Source organism: Stegostoma tigrinum, chromosome 16 (genome assembly GCF_030684315.1).
Source record: "Stegostoma tigrinum isolate sSteTig4 chromosome 16, sSteTig4.hap1, whole genome shotgun sequence".
Classification (NCBI taxonomy): Eukaryota; Metazoa; Chordata; class Chondrichthyes; order Orectolobiformes; family Stegostomatidae; genus Stegostoma; species Stegostoma tigrinum.
The window spans coordinates 32,667,765-32,686,918 of NC_081369.1; the positions used below are offsets into that span (position 1 = coordinate 32,667,765).

General features: G+C 38.8%; 2 long non-coding RNA genes across 2 annotated transcripts; one reads left to right on the forward strand and one right to left on the reverse strand.

The window, feature by feature from the left end:
- Positions 1-1,406: 1,406 nt before the first annotated feature.
- Positions 1,407-15,087, reverse strand: LOC125459864 (uncharacterized). The gene is made up of 4 exons (XR_007249132.2): positions 14,689-15,087; positions 9,983-10,044; positions 6,686-6,889; positions 1,407-1,624 (listed from the first exon to the last, which is right to left on the reverse strand). It is a non-coding gene; the product is annotated as an uncharacterized LOC125459864 (long non-coding RNA).
- Positions 14,374-17,480, forward strand: LOC125459865 (uncharacterized). The gene is made up of 2 exons (XR_007249133.2): positions 14,374-15,286; positions 17,241-17,480. It is a non-coding gene; the product is annotated as an uncharacterized LOC125459865 (long non-coding RNA).
- The last annotated feature ends 1,674 nt before the right edge of the window (positions 17,481-19,154 follow it).

Consider the following 19,154-nt stretch of genomic DNA (forward strand, 5'->3'; position numbering starts at 1 on the left):
CTGTTTAGAATTCCATACTAAGACACCAATTTTAATTTAGCCCAAAATCATAACTCACAGTACTCTGAAAAATCAATTATTGCATTAATTGTCCTTTCTCTCCACCTATTTTTGACTTACAGGTTTCATTTGTGTCTTAAAACACTGGATTTTATAACCAGCAGTTGAAATTTATTAAAAAATTACAGGCAATGAAGTGGACTAGTATTGTTGAAAGACATACACTAGACACATTAAACACTATTTTGAATCACAAAGAAGCGAAGCTGGTGTGGTGAAGGGTATAAAAATTGGCAGGGGGGTGTGCACGTGGGGGGGCATTGAAAATCTATTCAATTATAACCTGCTCTGCTTTTGTGCTCCAATATGTTTATTACCCGTTCTTGTTTCCTTCTATTAAGAAATGTACAAAAGTAGTTATTCACAAGTTACCTATGATGAGTAAAATTGACACTCTTCCTGAACTGGAAGATCATAATCTCAACAGGTTTTTGCAGAGACATATAGGATGTTTACCATAAACAGTCAGTTAAACAAGGTTTCCAAATTGAACCAAGAAATCCAAATTCCTCTATTTTATGGCATTATTCAACTGTTGTTAGATCTAAAAACACAAGGTTATGATTTTGTGATCCTTACGCCCTCTCAAACCCACCATGAAACAGAAGTCTTTTGTAACTGTTGTATCATGACAAAGATTAAATATGAAATTAGTAGGAATTACTGTTGTACCATTAGCCATTTGAAATGCTTACAAAAATACAAATTAAACTTTTCTCCTTAAGCCATGGTACTTGCATTATAAATGGTAAGAAAAGCTAAACATCCTCCACAATTATTTCAATAGTTCTAACAGTTCAGAAGACCTGGCTAAAATCTACAAGTGTTAAATACTTTATGCTTTGAACTTGCTAAAGCAAAATTAACTGATTTTATGTAAGTTAAAACTCAATTCACAAGCTCCTAGGTTGGTAACAGTACAAAGACAGTAATTATAATATTTTCATGACCTTTTATAGAAGTCTCTCTATACTCCAATTTTGCACTCACAACTGAATTCCTTTAATAATATAAACAGGAGCATTGCCAGCTTCTCTACTTCTATTACAATAGAACACATATGTCACTTACATTATTCTAATTCTTAGAATCATTTGCACCCATGCACAGAAACCCTAAACTTGGCCCCCTGCTTGGTTTAGAACCAATGTAACAGCTGTTGGTCCTTCAATAGGCTTTTGTTCTGTTAATACATAGAGGTGGCAGCAACAGGTGCCGGCTATGCCAATTTAGCTAGAGTGACTTTCTGCAAGCTGACTACCTGCACCAACCCAGAGAGTTTGAGATTTGGAGCAGGAGTAAGAAGGGGCAAGCTTTAAAGCAAAAACAAAGCATTCAATACAAACTTCTCTTGTTCAGTCTAATGTTTATTTTGACAGCTCCCTACCAGAGCCAATGCAAAAAGTCTGCAGGCACAGAGCATACATCACCTTGTGAAACAGTTTTGCTTCCCATCTGTAAAAATAAATTGTTGGTGGCAGCAAACATAAATAGGGCACTAAATGGCAGAGTTTCTCTTTTGGTATCCAAGTCCATTACTATTGACTTTCCTCTATAAAATGGTCTGCAGGCAAAAGAAAATAAAAATTGACAAACATTCAGATTTGAGCAACAGTCAAGACATAAATCTTACCTATATCTTGTTCAGTGTTTACAATTATTCTGATCTACAGTTTAAGTACAGTTATGTTGGTATAGCAATACCTCTTCCTAATATCCAAAACAAGAAAGAGATTGGCAAAAAAAAATGGTTGAACGTTAAATGGCTTTTTCCTGATATGAATTCTATTTTGTACATAGTTGCCTGTTGATTGATTGAAAAATTAAATTGTATTTTGGATTTTGTCAAAAAATTGTAGAGGCTTATGAAAGAATGAGCTCAATGAAACAAAAGCAGAATATGTACACATTGGCAATTTATATATTGTGCTTCTGTACACTGACATCTTTATACAGTGGGTATTTAATTAATTTGCATGGGTATGTTGTAACAAAATAAGGTAAAATAAATGTATAGATGCTGTTGGGGATAGGGGAAAAAAGATGTGAAGAACAGAGTAGTATGCCCAATGTCCTGACCAGCAATTGTTCTTCAACTAGCACCTAGATCATTTTTATTTCAATTGTGATTGTAAGGTTTTGCCATGCACAATTCTGTTGCTGTCTATCCTACAGTTATAAGACTTCAAAAACAGAACTAATGTGCAGTATTTCAGGACATCTTGAGATCAGGGGAAAAAAGACATGATATCCTTATTTCACTCGTTCTTCCCTGAATGGAAGATTTAATTGAATTAAAATATAAGAACAATTGGTGCGAGTTTAGATCTTCAGTGTACAATTTCATCTGACACTGTTGATTTTGACGTACCTGATATGTTGCTGAGATGGCAACATAATATAATGAAAAACAAAAAGCAAATTCTGACTTTTGAAAGTATTGTTTCAGCCAAAATTAACAGATTTACAAGTTAACTTTCTCCTTTAAAATTGCTAAAGCATTTATTATTTTGAAGGTGTAGGAATGAGTTAAGATCCCTAAACTTAAAATCAGCAGAGATGCATTTGTTGATTAAGTACGAGTTTGATTTTTTTCAGGATTTGACTTTTAGATTTACTTTGATCTTTGAGGCTATCTTGCCTTCTAGTTCTCTATTCCTGTCTTTGGCCTACAGAGGAACAAGCAAGTAACCGACTTCCAAGTTGCCACCAGAGTTTCCTTCAGCTCGTGAATCAATAGTATTCCTTCCACTCAGTAGAGCAGAATGGGAATTAAGTACAGAATTGGGGGAGGGGGGGCGCACACACACACACACTTCCGCATTTCAATGCATTGATCTTCCAAGTCACCAAACCATCAACTACATGTGAACAAATAGAATGAAGAGAAATATAGTGCTTACGTTTTACTCAATCATTTTGAAGTCACTTGGATTAATTTATTTAAATCAAACATCACTAAAGGATGAAATAAATTGTCATTAAAATTAAGTACACTCAAATTTATTACTCTTTTTGTGGGTAAATGCAGGTTACTAAGATGAAATTGGTTGGGGAGAAAACACAGGGCAATTAACAGTAAGTCATTTTCAAATCTTTCGCAACAAAATTTTTTCCCTTCAACCTAGCCCACACACAACTGTGCTAAAACGCAACTCCATATTTAATATAGCAACTGTTCAGTGCCTCATCCCAGGATTAATAAGTTGAAGGCTAGATATTGAGTGTCAGTGGGCAATTTGTCTTGTTCTTTTCACGACACTGAAAGAATCAAGACAAATTTTAAAAACCTTAGTGGAATTGAATTTTTGCTCTTCCTCAGGAATCACATGAAGCAGAGAAGCTGAATTTCTGTAATTGCTTCAAAATCCACAACATCCACTACTGAGAAGGGCAAAAGCAGCTTGCATGAGAACACAGGTAGACGGGGTAGTGAAGGCGGCATTTGGTACCTTCGCCTTTAATTGGTCTGTATAGGAGTTGGGAAGTCATGTTCTGCTGTACAAGACATTGGTTAGGCCACTTGTGGGACAGTGCATTCAATTCTGGTCTCCTTGTTAAAGGAAAAGATACTCTGAAACTTCAGAAACGATTTACAAAGCTGTTGCCAGGGTTGGAGGTTTTGAGCTATAGAGAGAGAGGTTGAGGCTATTTTTCCTGGAGCGGAGACAGAGGGGTGACCTTATAGAAGTTTATAAAATCATGAGGGGCATGGATAGCCAAGGTCTTTTCCTCAAGGTAGGCAGGTCCAAACTAGAAACTCAAAAAACACTTAACAACTTTCAACATTCCAATCGCCCATAAATTAATCTCAAATTAGACAGAAAACAATTTTACAACATGGAACAATGGTACAAATGTGATGTTTTATAAGACGATAGTGTTTATGGCTGTCTCTTTAAGATAAGTGAGGAACAAGATGATGTGATCTGCTTCAAATTCTGTCTGACAGTTTAGGGGTCAGGGATAGTGGTACTGAGAAAGAACAGGTGGAGACTTACAAGCAAGTGTGAAGTTTCCACATTGAAAAACAATGGAAGGATCAGGAGGGCTAACAGCAGTCAAAGTTTTAGTCTCTCAAGTTTTTACAAACAGAAAACCACTTCACAGAGACAAAAGGCTACAGCCGATATGATCAGCAAAAAAAAGTAGCAACAATTTCTCTGCAAGTGATAGGCAAAATGCAGGACAGAGGATAGTCTCTGGTCAGAAAGTCACACCCCAGGTCAAGACTCCTGAAAATTTGCCGTCACAAGTTTATACAGAAAATCACTGCAATGTGTCCTACTGCTGGTAGTCTGCTCAAGAAATTTGCCAAAAATTGGTGCACGTACTTTTCAACAATCGCTTGCTTTTATGACTTGATGAAGGGGAGAATCATGAACCCAATGGAAGCAGCGAGTGATGATGGATTGTTACCTTAAAACACACTCGCTCTTCCACTTGTAGTTTCAGCAGAAAATTCCACGCAGAAATCAATTTCTTGTTATTAGTTTGTTAAAAATTTACATAAATAAGTCACAATAGAGAAAAAAAATTAACCAGTCACAGAAATTAACATAAGTATGCATTAAAACTGTGCCATTAGAATCATTTGCCAATCAGTCCATACTGCGAACATCAGCTGTTAAAAAAAAATCTTATGAAGGGTACAAGTGACTTCAAAAGACAATCTGTCCTGCATCTGAAGGATAGCAGCTTTTACCCCCAACTCACAGTGTTACTGAGGCAAGAGTCGATTCCTAATATTTGTGACACTCTCCTCTCCAAGAGTTTTGACTAAAAAGTTGATTCAACGAGGAAGATCAGCTCATCAAATGCACTTACTGTCTGCTTTAGTAGTCGCATAGCTTTAAAGAGACTGCTTTCCTAAGACAGCAGTGTGGAGTGTAGATTCTGAAATGGTTGGCATTCTCAACAAAAGTTATATTAAAGTATTTTCTGACAAAATACATGTATGTCTCTTCCTGTATACATGTGTGCATCCAATTCAATCCATCATCCACAGTTGATACCTGGTTACTGTAGGTAACTAATTAACTAACATGGATTTTCACAGAAGCAACATTAACTGGGTTTTCCTAAAATCTAAAACTAGTTCTTTCATTTCAATGTGTCAATATTGCACTATTTTAAAAACTTCACCTACGTTTACTTTTTATTCCTGATGACACCGATAAATGCCATATAAACACGCTTCAAGTCCTCAGATAATCAATCATTTGTACACAGGATAAAATGTAAACAGTGACAGTTGAAAGCCTTTCTTGAAATCCAGTGCTTGTAAGGTGGCACAGTGGTTAGCACTGCAGCCTCACTGTGCCAGGGACCAAGGTTCGATTCCAGCCTCGGGCAACTGTCTGTGTGGAGTCTGCACATTCTCCCCGCATCTGCATGGGTTTCCTCCGGGTGCTCTGGTTTTCTCCCACAGTCCAAAGATGTGCAGGCTAGGTGGATTGACCATGCTAAATTGCGCTAGTGTTCGGGGGTGTGTGGGTTAGAGGGGGATGGGTCTGGGTGGGATGCTCCAAGGGGCGGTGTGGACTTGTAGGGCCAAAACGGCCTGTTTCCACAATGTGGGGAATCCAATCTAATCTAAACAAGTTTTCTGAGTAAATCCCAAGACTCAACACCTGTTGGATTGTATTGTGAAGGAAGTGTCTGATCCAAAGTAGGATGGTAGGATTAATATCAGGTGTTTCTTTTTAAAACATTAAAAAGGAAAAAGAGAAATCAATAATGGTGTAAGTTGTCTAACCTATCTATATCATGCTGAGTCAAATGGACTAAAGTCAGAACAGCATCATCCATTACCTTATGAGGTTGACAAGGAAACTGTAACTAAACATGCGGAACAAGAGGATTAAAGGCACTTAAACACAATCACTCAAGACACTGTATAACTATCAATACTAAAGCAACTGGCTGGTAATCACTCAGCGTAAATGCTGAAGTTCTGTCAGAACAGGGATAGTGATGAATGATTTCCAACAGTGAAGAACAAAATATGTATTAAGAATTTCTAAAAGTCCAGAGAGAAGGGAACTAACTGGTAAGTATATTTCATCCAGAGTTTTTCTGGAGACTGTCATCTCATGGAGAATGCACTATGTGACATTATCATTTTAATAAAAGGCTACCATTTCTACCATTTGTAAGTTGCCTGCTTAGTTAAGTTCAACGTTGCTTTTGATATCTTGCCATTGTTTAAATCAGTACTTGTGACCAGAACTATGCACAACTGAGCTTCTATAAAACTATGCAAGTGTTACACATTAGTGTCAATGATCTGCTGCAAAATGAGCCATGATTTTCTTGTTTAAAGTGCACAATGGGGTGTCCACAATTACAAAGGATTACTACATAATGCAATTAGTTTGGCTGGGGAATCAGTTAGCAAAAAAGTTTTAGTCACTGTCTTTGCACCCAAGATCAGTGTTCCCCATTTCTAGTGGGACCTCATTACAAGATTGAAAAATTGTCTCTTCTTAATGAGAACCGCCAATGAAAGAGAAGACGGTGGTGGCGGCAGTTGCGGGGGGAGCATAAGGAGGTAGACCCATGACAGTGGGGTGCTGGCGGGAGGGGAATGCAGACACTTAAGAGCATAACATCCACGACTTACCATTTCTAAAAAAAAACACACTTCTGTAGGAGCACGTTCTTCAGGCTGAGTCATTTAGGCCATGCCCACAGTTTTAAATAAAAAGGGCATTTAAAGCAGTCTTGCAGCTCTTCACTCAGTCAGTGCTCCACGGCAGTCTTTCTGGCCTCAAGAGTTCATTACCCACTTTTGAAAGCCACGCCCTAGATTATTCATTTTAGGCCACTGCGAATAAATTAAGTAGACAGCATTAGTATATTCTAGCTAAGGAAGCAACCAACTTAGTTTTCTGGTGTCTTATCAATCACACCTCAACATGAAAAATATTTCAAAAATCATACCACATGATAAGATTCAATGCCCTATCTGGATTTTATCATAATGTATTTTTGTAAAATTTCATTAAAAACTAGTGAGCCATCATGTTCATAATGATTGCAAGTCAAACTTAAAACACATTTTAGCCTTATTAACTAAAATCATAACATTCCATTGCATGTAATAATTGTAAGTTGTATCTAAATGATAACTACATTGAGGAGTATTTCTGGAATCAGCAGATCAATACCAATAGTTGAGTACAAGTCATAGGAAAAAAACATCTGCTTCAAGAGAAAAATTGATCGCAGAAGTGCCTTTCAGGGTATTAGGCAATGAATTATATTCCAATGTAAAATTAAAATCTCTGCTGCATTAACACAGTAGGTAATTCCAAAACGTTAGAATTTGAATTAAGTCATGCTGGAAGTTACCAAACCTGATTGCAAAATTAAGACCCACGGCACTTTCCCATACAAAGGGAAGCTCAACACTAGGTTCCTCCTGCATACCATTAAATACTGAAATCTAGTGTGTGCACAGAAGCTACAAGCTCTCTCAACCTTACATGTAGGCCACGTAAACATTTATTAGTTAACTTGGAATAAAGTGAAATTACAATAAATCCTTGGCTGACAGCTGACCTTATGATTGTTTAAAAACTAAACAAAAACCAAATAACAAAAGAATGATATGTCCAGATTAGGACTGGATATAAATTATATGAGACAATGCTTTGCTCTTGTCCTCCTTGGTGGTAAAGGTCACAGATGATGCTGTGAAAGTAACCATCAGCCTATCGTCTTGACTGCATTTGTGTAAACTCAAACGAAGGGGTTTACCATTAAGTAAAAATTGCTCCTGCTTTACCAAGGCATTGATACAGCTGCTTGAGTGCTCCTTACAGAATGTTGTTGGTTGGGGACTTGACAATGGTTCTAACAATCAGAGGATTTGGGTTTGAAATGGTCACTGCCTGCCAATTGTGTCACTTGGATGTTATTCAGGACTTGTCATCAAGGGGATTGATGCAGTTAATTATCAGAAACATTTTAAACAGCTGGACACTTCAGAAAACTGCCCCACCCCTGACCTTACCAGAAAACAAAGGTTATTATGGATGCAGCTGGTGGTGGTAAAGCGAAACACGCTTCCCTGAAGTATCTCTACAGTGATATTCTTACGGCTTCAACAAACCACCTCCAACAACCCCAATCATCCTCCTTGGTGTCAGAAATTACTCCATTTGTTGAACAGTTTTTCCATTGAGTTCCATTCACTCTCACAATGTATGTTTTGCAGAAGATTCTCACCAGTACACTTTATGTTATGGGTACTCTCTTCAGCTGAGGTAGTGTATCAAGCTCTGGCGACCACACTTTAGCATGAATACAAAAGCACCGGAGAGTGCAGAAGTGGTTAAAACTAATGGTTCTAGGGATGAAGTATTTCAGAGATGGATATTGGAAAAGCTGGGATTGTATTCCTTGAAGAGAAGGCTGAGGGGAGATTCAATTCAAACATTCAATTAAACCACAAGGGATCAGGGAAAAATAAATAGGGAGAAAATGTTCTCATTCATGAAAGGATCAAAAATGGCAGCACACAGGTTTAAAGCAATTAGTTAAAACAGAAGTGAAATGAGGAATAACGTTTTTGCACAGCGTAATTAAGGTTTGGAATTAATCACCCAAGACTGTGGGGAAGGCACATTTAATTGAGGCATTCAAAAAGAAATTACATCAATTTACTAAAGAAGGAACAAATGTGCAGAATTATGGGGAAAAGGCAAGAAATTAGTACTAGATGACTTTCTCATTTTAAGAGTTAGTATAAGCATGAAAAGCCTCCTTCCACACCATAACAATTCTGCAATTTAGTGATTAAACACTGGGCCTTTTTTGGGGTCTTCCAATTCCAGACTCTCCAGGTAAGGGTAACAACTCTACCCTCCCAAGCCTGTACCAAATCTTGTAAGCTTTGAAGAGATCACCTTTCAATCTTCTAAATTCCAGAAGAGTTTATCCTCTGGATATCAATCTCACGACAGAATTCATTTCAGGGATAAATCCAGTGAGCCTACGTTGTACAGTTCCTAAAGTAAATATGTGCTTTCTTGGATCAGGACAAACTCTGCACAACACTTTAGATGTAACCTGACCAAAAAAATGGACTTGTACTCCAGCCCCTTTACAGCATGCCTTTTACCTTCGTAATTGCTTGCTATATTTTGTTTTACTCTTTGATGGGATTATAGGCAGTAATGTCAAGATCAGAATTTACTGACCTCCTTAATTGACCTTGGTTTGTCAGGCCATTTCAGAGGAGAGTTAAAAGTCAACCACATTGCAGTGGGTCTAGAATGATATGTAGGCCAGACTGTGGCTATGGATTGCAGAATTTCTTCCCTAATGGATGTTATTGAACCAGATTGGTTTGTACAACAATCAATTACTAGTCCAGCGACATTACCAACACACCATCATCTCTCAGCTACATGTGAACTTTATGTTGCTTGTAAATTAACCACCAAATCTATCAGAACATCATATAAAAAAATTACCATTACAAAAGGTTTTCCCCCCAAGTGATAACTTTTCTTCACATTTTACCACACCACTTTGCTATCCACTCATAGTTCCCATTCATATTCCTTTGCACCCCAGTTTGTCTCAGAGCTGATTGTCTCCACCTAGCTTTGGAATGACAAAAAAAAAACAGGAAGTATGAGTTTTGGCATCTTTATCTAAACCATTAATAGATATTGTAATTATTTGTAGATGTCCTGGCAGCACCTCATCAAAATGCCATGTTAGTCTCTACCATGTGTTCATTAACCAATCTACTTTTACTAATACACTGTATTAGGGATTCCCATCTTAAATGTATTATCCCTTTCCTTTTGAATTATTTTTAAAAACTACTGTATTACAAAACAGAAAATTCATAAACAGGTTTTGAAGACGAGATCAGTAGTGTACAATATTCCTCATAACTCACCAGTAGTTAATGCTTTCCACTCATCCATCCCACAAAACCATGAGGTTGATGAATGTGCAGAACTGCAAAAAAAAATGCACACTAAATGCTAAATATTTGATATAGCTGTAGACGAAGGTAAGCAGTAACATATCAAAATAGTGCCAGAAATGTTAGAAATAATAAATTGTACACAACATTTTTCAAAATACAAAAACAGCAATTTAGCTAGTTAATATCACAATTCACCTCTGACAGCTTAGTTAAAATGTCTATTTTCAATTAGGGAGGTTTGAGTAATGGCTATTCAGGTCCAGTCAGCAGATATTCACACATCAAATTACAGTTAAGCAATTAAGTAAATACTGAAAAGTGTAAGTTGGAAATAATTTGCAAGCCAAAAAAAAGCAACAAGAATTATTGGGAAAATAGTACTAGATAACTTGCTCATTTTAAAGAGTTAGTACAAGCACGAAAAGCCTCCTTTTGCACAATAACAATTGTGATTTAAGTGATTAAACATTGGGCTTTTATTAGGTCTTCCAATTCCAGACTCTCCAGGTAGAGGGGACGCAACTTCTGTCAAGCCTATGCCAAATCTCATACGCAAAAACAAGGAACAAGTACAATAAGGTTGACAGGGATAATGGGAACTGCAGATGCTGGAGAATTCGAGATAAAGCGTGGAGCTGGATGAACACAGCAGGCCAAGCAGCATCTGCTTTTCCCTGAAACCTAATCAAGTGCAAAAGGAATACTATTGTTTTAACCAGTCATACAGAAATGGCTAGTCACAGAATTTCTAGTGTGGATACAGGCCATTTAGCTCATCAGGTCCAATTTGACCCATCGTGTCCCCTCTTAAGAGCATCCTACCCAGACTCATCCCCCAGATCTCCCTGTAACCCTGCATTTCCCATGATTAATCCACTTAACCTGCAAATCCCTGGACGCAATGAACAATTTAGAATCTACACAACACTTTTCTCTTTGTCTCTCCTATAAAACACATGCAGAGAAGAAAGCCTGACCATATTTTTCGTAACAATGAAACTGGCTTAAAGATTGATGTTTTAAGTCAGGGCACATCATTCAATGCTTTGTATAAACAAAACAAAACAGAAACAGTAGGACACAGGTACAAATAGTGTGACAATGTAATTAAAAGCTTCATTCAGGTTGGTGTTTGTGCAAGTGAGCATGGGAATTAGGAGGAATAGGCCACTCCTCACTTCAAGACTGTTTCACCATTTGATGTACTCATGCTGATCTGACTCGTCTGCATTCCCATCTCCCCCTATTCTCTTGAAAGAAAATTCTGCTCTGTCTTAAACAAGCCATTATTTGAAACAGTAATCCTAGTTCTATAATTATCCAGAGGACAATGCATCCTTTCCACATCCAATCTGTCAAGATCTTTCATCTTTCACTGGCTCTTCTAAATTAAAGGAAATAATAGCAGCTTATCCAACTTCTCAGGCAACCCACCATTACAGATATTAGTCAAGTGAACCTTCTTTGAACTGCTTTTAATGCATTTACATCCTTCCTTAAACTAAGACAACCAATACTATTACAGTACCACGAGGTGGTTCCAAGAACACACTGTATAACTGAAGAATAACTTTGCTCGTTTTGCATTCTGGTCCCCTCAGTAGAATTTTTGAAAAAAAAACATTTCCAAGAGGTTATACCTCCAGTTATCTTACGCAACTTGTGTGCAAGGACACATCATTCCCTCTATATCTTACATCTCTTCCATTCACATGACACATGCCTTTCTATTGTTCCTAAAATGGAAATTTCACATTTTCCTACATTATATTGTATTTACAAGATCTTTACCTTTTCATTTAACATGTCTGTATCCCTTAGCGGTGTCCATACATCCTCTCTACAACTTACTTTGCTACACATTTTTGTTAGATCAGCAAGCTCAGCAACCAAACCTTCAGTTCCTTTCATCCAAGTTATTTGTATAAATTGTAAAAGGCTAAGGCCCGAGCACGGAACGATATGGTACAACACTTGCAACATCTTGATGACCCTTTCTGTTTCCTGTTAGGTAGGCAATCTTGCAGCCCTTTCATTATGTTACCAATGATGCCATGTGCTTTTATTTTACTTCAATCTGAAGAACTCTGGAAAATTAAAAATAATGCACCAGCTATTTCACGTCACTATTTCTTTTAAGACTTTAGAATGAAGTCCATGAGGACCCGGAGACTTGTTAGTCTGTAGTTCCAACAATTTCCAGTACCATTTCCCTGACAACTCATTTTCCAAAGTTCCTCCTTCAGTTCCATTTGCTGATTTACAATTATATCCGTGATGTCAACTTTATCTTTCACTGGAAGATCAATGCACATTGTTGCACAATGCCAGGTCTGGTCCAAACAGCAGTGTTGACTCCAAAAGATGCTTTCTCAATTCGAGAGATATTAAATTCAAATAAAAGTAATCTACTGATGAAGCAGAAATCTGAAATAAAAACAGAAAATGCTAGAGAAACCCAGGTCTGGAAACATCTATGGAGAGAGAAACAAACAGTTAAGAATAAAATTCCATTACAGAAGAATCTAGTTGAGTTTCTCCAGAATGTTCTGCTTTTATTCTACAGTGGCTACTTTTGCCCATCTAATTGCTCCAGGTGCTGCAATAGATTATAAGCCCCCTCCCCCCCCCAGGAGCACCTTACCCTTTTCACAAGCTCCTATTATTTTTTGCCTTATATTCCACTCTATCATGGGGTGACTGTTAGGGCAGTTTTTCTTCCCAAAAAAAAAACTATTCACGCAACTTACTTCTTGACTTTATCATTTTTCATCTCTACTCAAACCACTTCAACATAGTGATTCCCTGTACTGACATCCTTCCCTGTTGTGCTAAAAGCAACGAATAACACAATCGTCTTTTTCTAGCTTCCTCTCTTTTCTAAACAGCACAAAACCTTCAATATTCAGTTCCCAGTCTACTTTTCATTCATGCCTCTGACGGCCATCAGATCAGATCACACATACGTCCATTGCTGTTATCAGCTCGGTTTTGTTTCTAATGTTGCATGCATTTAAGTGAAGAACCTTTAGTTTTGCCCTTCTGCAATAGCAATGGCAGTGAAACTTGGTAATTACAGTCATCATTCATCCAAAACTAAAAGCAATGTCTGAAATCCATAAATACACAGATCGCAGAAATCCAGGAATTACTGTTGGCAATTTTACATTTCTTCAGTTGAGTGAATTTGACTGGATTGCATTCTGAGGGGCACCTCTGATGACAGCTAACATGCTTAGAGTTTCTGCAAAAAAAAAATTCTGAGGAAGTGACACCTTGCTGGTTTGAGACAACACTTTTTTAAAAAATTGCATCTTTTCTGATGAAGGGTCTAGGCCCAAAACATCAGCTTTTGTGCTCCTAAGATGCTGTTTGGCCTGCTGTGTTCATCCAGTTCTACGCTCTTTCAGAAATTTACTTTGTCTGCAATTGTTCATATGGAGCCTCTTTAGAATCTCAGAATTCCTACAGTGTGGAAGCAGGCCACTGGGCCCATCAAGTCGGCACCCACCTTCTGAAGAGCACCCCACCCATACCCAACCCACCTCTGCAAGCCCACTTTATGCAGGTACAACTTTACACTAGTATAACTTTAATTTTTGGCTGAATATCACAAGCTACCATTCTAAAAGCAACATCATTACTTTAAGAAAGTTTTTACTATACATTTCATTTCTACATCCTAAGTTTTTATAAAAAAAATTATTAAAAAGAGTCAGTGGCATGATAACTCCTTGGTTTGATTTGACAAATGCTTCATAGAATCCCTACAGAGTGGAAACAGGACCTGAAACGAGACATGCCAAAACATCAGGAAAAGTGAAACCAGAATTATAAAGATGTTTGTAGAAACATTTCATATCAGCAACTACTGCTGCTTTGATGACAGCTACAAAATCCTGCTCAACGTAATAGTTTTGCAGCAAATACTGGCCCTTAGAACATGATCACACAGATACAAATAGACTAACTCATTATTTCCAAGATACTCGCTTATAGATCAGATGCGATGTAACAAAAACAAAGTTGTTGGAAAAGCTCAGCAGGTCTGGCAGCGTCTGAGAAAAAAAAACAAAAATCAGAATTAACGTTTCGGGTCCAGTGACCCTTCCTCATTATAAGCGAGTATGCCGATGTTGGAAAAGTGTTTACCATCCTTGGATCTTTCACGAACACCAACTTCGAAATTATAGTTTTAACTCCACTTCAAGAAAATGACTGCCCTTCAAAGACACTTTAGGATGTTTTTTGGTAATTTCGCGTTTACATTTACTGCAGTCTTTTTGCGACGCAAACCTTTTCGCAAATTTCGAAAATGCTCAGATACTTTTTCTCTCTTATAAAAATGCACACGCTTCGCTGGCAGGAGATTTCTGAGCCGGACCAATCAGTGCAAACAAAAAGAGGCCGATCTGAATCACAACCCAGCCCAGATTCCGCTCGACCGGGCAGCGGGGTTCTGTCTGAGCCACCAGTAAATAAGGTAACAGCGGATCTGGGCAGAGGGGGCGGTGACATTTTAACCAAAACAGGGCGGGCCCCTACCAAACCAAAACCGGGGCCCACAGGCCGGTGCCCGAAAAAAATCCCGCTGCATCCGAGGCTCTTTCTCCTCGTCCTTCCGCCTGATTTTAATACAATGGCCGCCGCCGCCGCTTATTTACGGCCTTTACCTTTCCATGCTCTTCTCGGAGCCGTGAAAGAGTCAGTGGCTGGGTTGGGGCGGTTTGCCGGCGGCGGCACAAGGCCGATGCTGCGAGTCTGCCATTTCCTCCTGAGCCGGAGGCCGAGCGTGTGTTTGACAAACACTCAGGAACTGGGAGTCCTAAAGAAATGTTTATGCATGTGATAACTACAGCTGCACAACTCCTCACTCCGCGTCCGCATAGAGAGAGCAGGTCTTGTCATCCACACTGTCGGAGCGGAAAATATTTCACACTCGCATCATTCACCCAAGAAGCTCGAAACGCAGCTTTCTTTTTCCTCGACGACACCGCTCGGTCTTAGCAAGACCCACCGCCCCACGCCATCTTGCTTCGGGACGGTCCGGAGCGCAGCACGTGACACAGGAGGCGGGGTAGAGGCCTGGCACGTGACAGCGACGTACATTACATGTTGTGACATTACACCGGGGGGGCGGAGCGCGAGCACCACACGTGACACGACCGCGGACTGTGGAGACCGTGACCAGTCACCACCAATGTTCAAAACAGCCGTACGACTCGGAAGGTAAACAGAGTGTCTGACAGCTGAAAATACCACGAGTGACAGGTGCGTGGTGGTGGTATCTTCGAGATATTCCGCCACTCCTCCAAAATCATTTCTGAGCACCATCAGCTTTGAGCACGGATCACTCCAATAGAAACGTAACTCTGATTTATCTTGACAGTTGTTGCCAGACCTGCTGAGCTTTTTCAGCAATTTCCATTTTCATTTCGGCCAAACGTCCTGTTTTCAGTGCTTGTGGTGCATTCCTGCATTGTCCTGTTATTATAAATGGTGTAAATAGGCCGCACGGGTCTCAGTGGTTAGCACCTGCTGCTTCATAGCACCAGGGACCCGGGTTTGATTCCACTCTCAGGCGACAGTATGGAGTTTGCACATTCTCGCCGTGTCTGCGTGGGTTTCCTCCCACAGTCCAAAAACGTGCAGGTGATGGCCTAGTGTATTAGCACTATCTGGGTCTCTGGATTAACAGCTAAAGTTCTGGAAACCCTGGTTCGAATACAGCCATGGCAGATGGTGGAATTTGAATTCAATAAATATCTGGAATTATGAATCTAATGATAACAGTGAATCCATTGCCGTTTGTCAGGAAAAACCAGGCTCACGAATGCCCTTTAGGAAAGGAAACTGCCGTCCTTACCTGGTCCAGCCTACATGAAATTCCAGACCGACGGCAACCCTGAGCAATTAAGAACAGGTAATAAACACTGCCTAAAACAGCAATACCCTCATTCCATGAATGAATAAAGGAAAACAAAAGGTGGATTGGTCATGCTAAATTGCCCACAGTGTTAGATATCTGGCTAGGTGGATTGGCCATGTGAAAATGCAGGGTTACAAGGGTAGGGTTGCAGATGAGATGCTGTTCAGAGGGGTGGTGTGGACTTGGTAGACTGAATGGCCTGCTTCCACAGTGTAGGGCTTCTATGATTGTCGGTCCTTTGGTGTCTGGCAGACCTGCTGAGCTTTTCCAGCAACTTCTGCTTTTGCTGTTTAAAATTCTTCACGTTTACTAGCTTTAAAGTTAGCTCCTAATATATTAAAATTGAGCATACACATACAATAATTTTTAATATCCACACTTCTCCAAAGGAAGCAATTGAAATTAGAATTGCCAAAAGACATGTTCCAAGTCATAATGTATGCAGGGAGAAATCATATTGGTCTCCCTTCAAAAATTAACCTATCCTTTTCCAAAAACTTGTCATAACTCTGACATCAGAGCTTGTCAAACGTAAACAGACTTTGAAAAAGTGCAAGTTTATTATTATTCTCTACAGAATTAATTAAAACCATTAGATTAAAACCAAAGATCAGACAGGGATCATAATCTTGAATAACAGGTTGAATACGTAAAATTATGTCAGTAGGGTCTGCTTGAAAGTATTCTTTTGTCAAGAGATGATTGTCAAATCTTTCCATTCAAGGAGCTGTCTCACATAATAACAATGATATAGAGTCATAGAGATATACAGTACAGAAACAGACCCTGTGATCTGAATTGTCCACGCCAACCAGATACCCTATGTAAACCTATACAGTCCTATAAACTATATAGTCCCATTTGCCAACATTTGACCCATATCACTTTAAATCCTTCTTATTCATACGCCCATCCAAATGCCTTTTAAATGCTGTAATGTTAAGAGCCTCCACCACTCTCTCTGGTAGCTCATTTCCATACAGGCACCACCCTCTGCGTGAAAATGTTGCCCACTAAGTCCTTTTTATACCTTTCCCCTCTCACCTTAAACTCTCCTACCCCAGCAAAAGGATCTTGCCTATTTACCCTATCCATGCCTCTCATGATTTTATAAACCTCTATAAGATCACCCCTTAGCCTCTGACGCTCAATGGAACATACTCTATTCAGTCTCTCGCTATAGCTCAAACCCTTCAACTCTCTCAACATTCTTGTAAATCTTTCAAGTTTTGCAAAATCCTCTCCAATAGGTGGATATTAACCTAATGATGTGATATTGCCTGTCTTCCACAACAGGATGCACGTTAAGCACTGAGCCTGCTCTACCACTGACTACGATCATGGCTGACTGTGGATCTCAACTCCATCTTTTCAAAACAACGACTGAACACTTGTTAGGGTGAAGAATCTGATACATATTTACCAGAGAATAAAATTACCAAAATTGTTATCAGGGAACATCTGTTTATAAAATTAAAAGATTAAATATGTAAAAATAAAGGCATTGGTCCTGATGGGCTGAACGAATTTCTCAAATCCATGTTTTATGTTAATCTGTACCTTCAAAAGGATATTTCTCAAAGCGGGAAAAATAGGATACGATGTATGTTTAATTGTGAATACTTTTATATAAAGTGGAACTTAAAGAGGCAGAGAAACAAACAATAATTTTGATTCAGATGATCAAAACATTACTTCAAACAAAAATGGAATTTTAGACAAGATGTTAAATGCTGATCCATTTTAAAAATAGCACTTTTCTACAATGTTATTTTAGCAGTAACCAAAGACCTGTTACTCCACTATATTCAATAAGTTAACTTAATTTACTACATTTTGAATATAGCATGAATCCTGTTCGAAATGGATTTAATGGAAAACTCTTGAAGTCTTGAACTAATCTTCCCTGCATTTGTCTCAAATAAAATGTTGTGCATGATCAGTCTCTCACACAGTCATTTGTCTTCAATTGGATTATCTGTATACAAGTCATATCCAGGTAATATACTGTTTTTTCTAAGTAAGACATATGAAATTGCAGAAAGAAAGCAAAAGCAGTCTATCCAAGCTTGGATTAAAGTAACTATTAACTCTGCAAGTGCATATTTCATTCTTTTATTTTTGTGTTTCTGCTTCTCTTTACCTGTCATGCTAGTACAGACATGAAGGTTTTACTTTGTAAAATATTCACAATAAAATGGCTAACATATCATATGAGTTTGGCAACATCAACTCAAAGTAAAACTCAAAAAAACTTTAAGGTATGAACAGCCAGAGTTTCTTGTTGTAACAAGAGCTCAAGCAGAGGTGGCAACAGTGATGGGGGCACTGAGCAAGGAACTAAGCAGTTTTCAGAGACACCCGGCAGCAAGCAGTGACATTGAGACAGGCAGCTGGAGTAGATGAATAGAACTAGATAGACAAAGAAAGCATGTCTTAGGTAATGAGAGGGCTGATGAGAAAGAAGCCAGAAAAAGCAGTTCCTCAGCCTAATGTCATTCACACAGTCAATCCCCGGACACAGTATAAACAGTTGTTTGTTTATCTTTTATATCTCTTCCTGTTGTAAAGACATGATGCCACTGGAATCAAGAAGATAAAGAATAAATAAAGAAATGATTTTAATATCCCTGTTTCATGATTTTTGCGTTATTTGTGTTAGAACTTCATCTGACATTTTTGACACAGTCGGCAGGATTCTACTACACAGATATCAAGATACTGAGGAGCTGAGACTGAGAATGTCAGTGATGGAGGCTGAAGATGTTCCAGGGTCACACTGACCCTGATTCCTTAAGAAATTCACACTACAGTTCAGCAGAGTATCACTGATTGGTGAGGTCCAAACTAGGTCCAGACAGGTAGAACCAGGTGTGGTTTCACCTTTGCCATCTATCTCAAAAAAGGATCACCCACAGTTTCAACATCAGTAGACCGTACCAATACAGGAAGGCTCAGCACCCACCTAGAGGTCAGTAGTCCAGCAAATGACATGGAGGAAAGCAGATAACTTAATTGTGTTGCAGAACCTGAGGTGTCAGTGAGCATTGGTTCAAGTGAAAGTGGAGTTGGAGTGTTGCAGAACTGATGAAGGATCGCTGGACCCAAAACGTTAACTCTGTTTTCTACCTGCCAATGCTGCCAGAACTGCTGAGTTTTTCCAGCAATTTCTGGTTTTGTTTTTAAGATGAGACTGGTATCTCTGGCTGA